Source organism: Mesocricetus auratus, unplaced genomic scaffold, assembly GCF_017639785.1.
Source record: "Mesocricetus auratus isolate SY011 unplaced genomic scaffold, BCM_Maur_2.0 Super-Scaffold_100676, whole genome shotgun sequence".
NCBI lineage: Eukaryota > Metazoa > Chordata > Mammalia > Rodentia > Cricetidae > Mesocricetus > Mesocricetus auratus.
The window spans coordinates 88,025,389-88,032,631 of record NW_024429266.1 but is presented as its reverse complement, the minus strand read 5'-3'; positions in this window follow the sequence as shown (position 1 = coordinate 88,032,631).

Genomic DNA, 7,243 nt, shown 5'->3' with positions numbered 1-7,243 from the left:
AACTTGTAGTCATGTTGGATATGTTTTCAGGGTTAAACAGATATATTTTAAATAGATAGATGGCCTTTGAACACTTCAAAGACCTGTTTTAACAACACAAAGCTTTTCATGACAGTGAGACATGTCTGTTCCTGGCAGCACCAATTTACTTCATAAAAGGATGATGGGCATCAAAGAAACTCCATATGGAGTTTTCTTTCTATGTGGCAAAGTTAGTCATCTGGGTAAGAAACTGCTCTTGCCTCAACTGCCAAAAGAATGCTGTCCAAATTGGACAAGCAAGACACAAAAGAAGGCAACTGCTAAACTTTGCCAAGACAAGGTAGGCCAGTCCTTCAAAATTCCTGCTTCACAGGAAAGTCTGTCAGATACTCTAGGTCTATAGCCTGAAGATGTATGCGCCAATGTTGCAGAGGAAATTTGAGTGACTACCCAGGCAGCTGGCTATCTCTGTCATTTCTATAGTTTTGGGAGCTGTTTGTTCTGCACTTCCTGTTGACTCAGATAATATTATATCTTTCTCAGGTCTCTGATGGAGTTGAAGATGAGATAGTCCTTGCAGCTTCCTCCACAGCAATATACCTTCACACATTGTACAATATCCAGTCCATTCGTATTTGGTAAATTCAGAGAAATTACTCTATTATTTGTCCTATCTTTATGAGTCCAAAGCTCTGTGTCTAATTTACCTTTTATCATAACTAAGGAAAACTGTAGCTATAACTATCTCATCTTCAACTCCACTGGAGACCTGAAAAGGATATAATATCCCAGCTCTCAGACTACCTTTTCTTCCTCTCCCTCCCAATTTCTCCCATGCTACATTTCTAGAATTGGGTGTCTGGTCTGACATCTGCTGTCAATCAAATAGTGTCTCACATACTTAATAGCCTAACTCTCTCTGCCTCCAAGGCTTATGTGCACTCTGCGGTCCCCTCTGGTTCTAGATTGTGACCTCTTTTCAGCCTTTCTATCATCATGCGTCTTGCTTCCTCTCTCAAGTTCCATTGCAATGGCATTGTTATGACAAACCTTGTTTAGACCAGCAAGAGGTTAGGCAAAGTCTGGCTCACGGACCAACTCTGAAGGCCACCTGGAGTTATAAACTGTCTTTCTGAGGGTACAGTCATGTCATTCATTTACATAAGCTTTTGGCTGCTTTCTTGCTGCCATGGCAGGCTGAATATTTACTCTCTGACCCTTTACTGGGGGGAGCTTATATACTCCTGTTTTAGATGATAGAGTGTGTTCAGGGGATGTGATGGCAAATAGATGAAGACCCCACTGGTGGTACTGGAGCTAGAGGATCCAGGAGAGGCACTACAAGAGCAAACACCACGTGAAGGAAAAAGACAAAATGCTTCAGAGTCCAGGTGAACTGACTTTTACTGCTTGTTCTTTCAGTTCAGAGGATAAAATCCAGGACTGTGAATGCACAAGGTTAGCGAGCTTTACCACTGAGTTTCCAGGAATGGGCTCTGAGAAGAGTGAGAACCCTTATCCTTCTTGGCAGGCAGGAAGACAGAGCATAGTACAGGTACAGACACTATGCAGAGGAGGGCTTGGTCAGTGGTAGCAGAAAGTGCCATACAGGTCTTTCTGTGCCGATTGGCTCATCCTCAGCATGGGAGGGCTCACCCTGTAGCTTGTTCCTATCCACATCCAATGGTTTTCATAAAAAACAAACCAAGCAACCACTACTGTGGTGGTACATATACATTTTTTAATGATTTAATAACATTGGCTGGAGTATCATAAAGCAAAGCCAGCCACACTAGTTAACTGTAGAAGCTAGGCAGCGGTGGCGCACACCTTTCATCCCAGGACTCAGGAGACAGATAAATCTCTGAGTTCAAGGCCACCCTGGCCTATGTGAGAGTTAAGAGTAACAGAGCCTTGGATCCCAGCACCTGGGATCACGCACCTTTAATCCCAGATGGAGACAGGAGGATATGGCTGGGCAAAGGAAGGAATATAAGGAGGAGGGGAAGACAGGAATTCAGAGCTTTTGCCTCTGAGGATTCGTGGAGACAGGACTGTCATTTCAGCTGGGTAGACGTAAGATCTACTGTCTTGGCTGCTTTGCTTCTCTGATCTTCAGCTTGAAGCTTGAACCCCAACATCAGTCTCCGGGTCTTTTACTTTTTGTGCTGCGCACTACAGCGACAGCTCCTGTGAACCCGATGGTCCCTGCTGCATCATGTCTCTCCTACCCACCTCCCTTGACCATAAAACAGATCCAAAGGCCTTTGATGCCTGTGATGTTGTCATCACAGTCTGCATCACTCCAACTCCTCAGGCTACTGATCTCAAGGATACGGTGTGGCAGCCCATCAGACCTTGGACGCACCGAGCATGCCCCAAGACCTTTGGGCAGCTTCCCTCTGCCTCAGACACTTTTTCCTCACACCTCCACAGCTGTATCTGACTTCTGAACTCTCTGCCAGGAGCCTGTCTAACTTGGCCCCATTCTTCTGATGTCTCGCTGCCGTTCTTTGACGCTATTGGTTGATGCGCTGCTTCTGTCTCCTTGGCTTAGCATGCAAGTCTACAGGAGCAGGGACACCACTGTCACCGTTTTCTTCACTGTCGTATCCTTGTCATCCAGAACACTGCCTTGCTTCTAGCTGGTGACCGATGGTCATTTGTTAGTAAAATAAGCCTTTACATTCAAATTCTTCAACTCAGGAACACACGGGGTGAAGATTTGTCTGCTGGGATGGCTGGGAGCCTTTTCAGATCTCTGTGGGGAAGCCCTAGGAAGCATCCTAAAAGCATTAATGCACAAGCCTAACTTGTTTTAGGCTTCTCCAAGGGTGGCTGAGCCTGGACTCTGCTGAACAAGCACATAAGCAACCTCTAGCAACCAGTAGGACTTGGCAAGAGGACAGGCATTCAGAAAGTTCTGGACTCAATTGCTTTGCAAAAATCATTAGACGCCTCTGTGGTACCAAGCTCTGCAAGGGACGCATGGAACATCCAGGTTGTAAGAAAGAAAAACCAGGCCAACATCAACATTAGAAATAAGACTTGACGTGGGCATGGTGGCTCATGTTAGCACTCAGGAGGCAGAAGCAGGAAGGTGACAGCGAGTTTAAGGTCAGCCTTGGCTATGCAGTAAAATTTTTATCTCGAAAATTCGGGGACTGGGGATGTGGCTCAGGGATACAGTACTAGTGTCTTTGGATTTGATTCACTATGCCTCAAAAAGAAAACAAAACGAGATTAAAAATACAGGAGAACCCCAAGGACCACATGGCAGAAGGAGCAGCTGCTTTTGATTTGTTTTGTTTTTCAAGACAGGGTTTCTCTGTGTAGCCCTGTCTGCCCTGTAATTCGCTCTGTAGACCAGGCTGGGATCTCACACTCACAGAGATCCTACTGCCTCTGCCTCCCGAGTGTTGGGATCTCACACACACACACACACACACACACACACACACACACACACACACACACACACACACACACACCCCAGGTAAAAAAGAGGAAGTCTTGGAACAGAGGCGCTTTCTCCTTTCAGCTGCGCATTGCCTTGTGCACATGCAAGAAATATATACTCAGTATTTTCCCACATCAAGAAGCCAGTAGACACCCATTTGCTTTGCCATAGGCTCCTCTGGGCAGTTTTCTTGCCTGTAAAATGTGAGGCCTGCTCCAAAGCCTAGTGGGTCACAGCTTGTCCCCGCAGAACCGATGTCTTTGGCTGGTAGGGACTTGCTGTGGGTTAGTCCACTGCAAATCATGAGTTATGAGCTAATACTGCAGTATGAAATATTGAGCTTAAATCCTCTGCAGGCGGAAGTGGCGCCTCTTAGGTGACTTTAATGGAGCAGGTCTCAGAGAAGCATGGAGCAGGACGGCTGAGACAGCCTAGGGTGGGCGTGTGCGGAGCATTGGAAAGCTGGCTGTGGGCTCTGCGGTGGGTAGAGAGGCTGCGGAAGGGACTTGGGCAGCTGTGTCACCAAGCCGTGAAGTCTGAGTCTCAGGAACATAAACTCCTAAGTGGCTGAACCTCAGGGTTGTTGGTTCCTTTAGCTGCCTAGTTCATAGAAGAATTTAGCACCTAAGAACTTGCTCTGGAGAGTCTCTTGTAGACCAGGCTGGCCTCAAACTCACAGAGATCCTCCTGCCTCTGCCTCCCGAGTACTGGGATTAAAGGCGTGCACCATCACTGCCCAGCATTTTTTTTTCGGAAATAGGGTCACTCTGTGTAGCCCTGGCTGTCCTGGAACTCACTCTGTAGGCCAGGCTGTCTTGAACTCACAGAGATCCGCCTGCTTCTGACTCCTGAGCGCTGGGATTAAAGGCATGCACCACCACCTCCAGGCGAGAAACCCCTATTTTTATACCTGTCCCAACAAAAGAACATTCTCAGGGAGTGACGCCCAATTCCAGGGCTTCGTTCATCCCATTAGTCACTCAGTCAGCCGAGCTGTACTGACTGATCAGAGTGTACCACGAGCCAGCCCGCCACTGTGCTGACCCTGTGAACGCAAATGAGGGAAACAGGCAGAGCCCGTGCTTTGACTGCAAGTGTAGACTTCTTCCCAGCCTCATTCTCCTCATCTGTAAAATGGGGCTGTTGAAGCTCATCAATGGTTCTCCAAGTTTAGCATGAATGAGTATCCACTGAAAGGCTAGTTAAGGAATCTGCTGGTGCCATCACACAGTTCCTGATTCAGGAAACCCAAAGGTGCCGTCTCTCTAGCAAGTTCTCAGAGGTGGCTGAAGTTGCTGGTCCAGAGATCTGCCATGTCAGGTACTCAATCAGGTCCCTGCTAGATGTGTCTGTCTATGATGCACACTGCCTGGGGATGGTTGGAGGAGCTGAAGCCGAAAGAGACGGTGCTGAGCCGGCCTGGAAAACAGAAGGAAGTCCAGCGAGTTTCCCAAGCTGAGGGGTAAATGGTTCAGAGATAAACCCCAACAGAGGCACTAAAGCCTTTGCCTCATAATTTTTTAAAAAATGATTAAAAAATAATTCTCTAACATGAGAGTTCAATCAGATGCTGGGGAAATTATTTCAACTTTCATGGGGGAAAAGGCGCGACTAAAAAGCTACAAGGGTATTGATGTCTATTAAATATTTGCTTTTCTCTCTAGCCCACGCTAGACTGAGTAATTTGTATTTGGCAGAAACCAGCTGCAATTACATTCGTCAATCCAAAAGCCCAACTCGCTCATACAAAATGCAAACAAATTAGTTAGAATGGCCTAATTAGTGGACTGTAAAATACCAACTGAGGCTGGCAGCCTGGTGTGTTAGTCAGGAGCACTGTCTCCCTGCACAGGAGGCCCAGAGCTCAGCTGTCTTCAGAGTCAACTCCCACTGGATGGAGATCTTCTCTCGGGATCTCCATGGCCTGTGATCCAACAGTGGGTTTCCCTTGGGTAACCTTACCTTCTCCTTGCTGGAGACCCAGCCCTCACTTGAGCCAAGTGATGGATACAGAATGGGGACTCTCAACCCTACAACTCACTAGCTACCAGTTTTGCCAAGTTGTTTAACCTTCCAGGCACTTTGAGTTTCTTTTGTTTTTATAATAATTCTTTTTCTTTTTTTTGTGGTGCCAGGGATTAACCTAGGGCCTTGTGCATGCTAAGTGTATATTCTACCACTGAATTACACTCTGAATCCTATTTTGTTTCTTTCTGAAAATGGAAATGAGGGTTAGAGAGATGGCTCAGAGTTGGGAGCGCTGGCTGCTCTTCCAGAGGACTCGGGTTCAATTCTCAACAACCACGTGGCAGCCTACAGCTGTCTGTAACTCCAGTTCCAGGGGATCTGGCATCCTTACGCAGACATACATGCAGACAAAACACTAATGCACATTAAAAAAAGAAATCTTGGAAAAATGAAAAATAAATAAAAATGGATACAATACACCCTGAGGATAATAATGGTGTATCTTTGTGTCTGATACATGAGTTTATTAGGTTTGGTCTAGTTCTCTCCTTTAAATACCAAAACACTCTCAGAGGCCTACATGCCTCCTGTGATTTGTAAGACCACAAGGCAGTTTTGCAGTGAGTGGAGCGGTCTGGAGTAATGAAAATTACAGGGCTTTGGCTGAGGTCAGTGTGCTTTATTCTGGGTATTGTAGCACGAAAAATAAAAGACCCAGAGATAGATATGGGGGTTCAAGCTTCAAGCTGAACATCAGAGAAGCAAAGCAGCCAAGCCACTAGCTCTTACCTCTGTCTCAGGCTGAAAGGGCTGATCCTGTCTCCACCACCTGTAACCAAGCCTCAGACTGCTGCCTCTCCTCAGCGTGGCTGGAGAATCAATGCTTGAGACTGACTAGTGAAGACCCTGCTCCTGTCTTTTATACCTCTCTAGTGCCGGGATTAAAGGTGTGAGCTCTGTTACTCTTTTAGATTTATTCAGTCTTGTGTAGCTCTTGGGTGGCCTTGAACTCAGAGAGATCCACCTGCTTTTGTCTCCTGAGTCCTGGGATTAAAGGTGTGTATCACCACTGCCTGACCTCTATAGCTCCTGGCTGGCTTTGATTTCTGGATCCTCGGGCAAGCTTTAATAAATCATAGATAATATACCACCACAGGGTATTCATGGTATGACTCACAAAATAGGTCTGTGCTGCACCCTGAGGCTGTGCGCAGTATTTCAGATCTGGGAAACACAGACTTGCAGACCTGGAAAAGGCTCAGAGTTCAAGCCCACCCAGTGCATCAAGGTCTTTAGGGGGAGCTCATAAGAGTACTGCAGCTGGGACCTCACAAGATACCCCGATCCCATCAGCCTTGGCAAGAACCACTGCATAAAATGCTTATTTCATTCTTCCAGGGGATTCTAAATGAAGCCAGGGTGAAGAATCATCCCTCCAACCAAAACTTTTTCATATATAGAGAAAATGAGGGAAAGAGAAAGGTTCATACTTAAAAAAAGTAAATAAATTGAGGAAACTGATAATGGCACAGGACACCCCAAGACCAAGGTCTCAACATAAAGGAGATTTATTGACCCCAGGGGGTCAAAGGGCAGGGGATAAGAGACAAAGACAGGAGACAGAGGACAAGGGAGAAGGGGAAAGGAAAAAGGGAGAGGGGGAAGGGGCATCTGTTCCAGGGGACAAAGGACTGCCTCTGCATAGAGAGGAGACTGATGTGTCCCACAGGCAAATGACAGTTTATAAAGGTACACAGGGAAACCCCGTGTTAGGATGAGGTGTTTAATTTTGATTGGCATGTTACTTAGGACAACCAAAGGGGTTTCTGATTG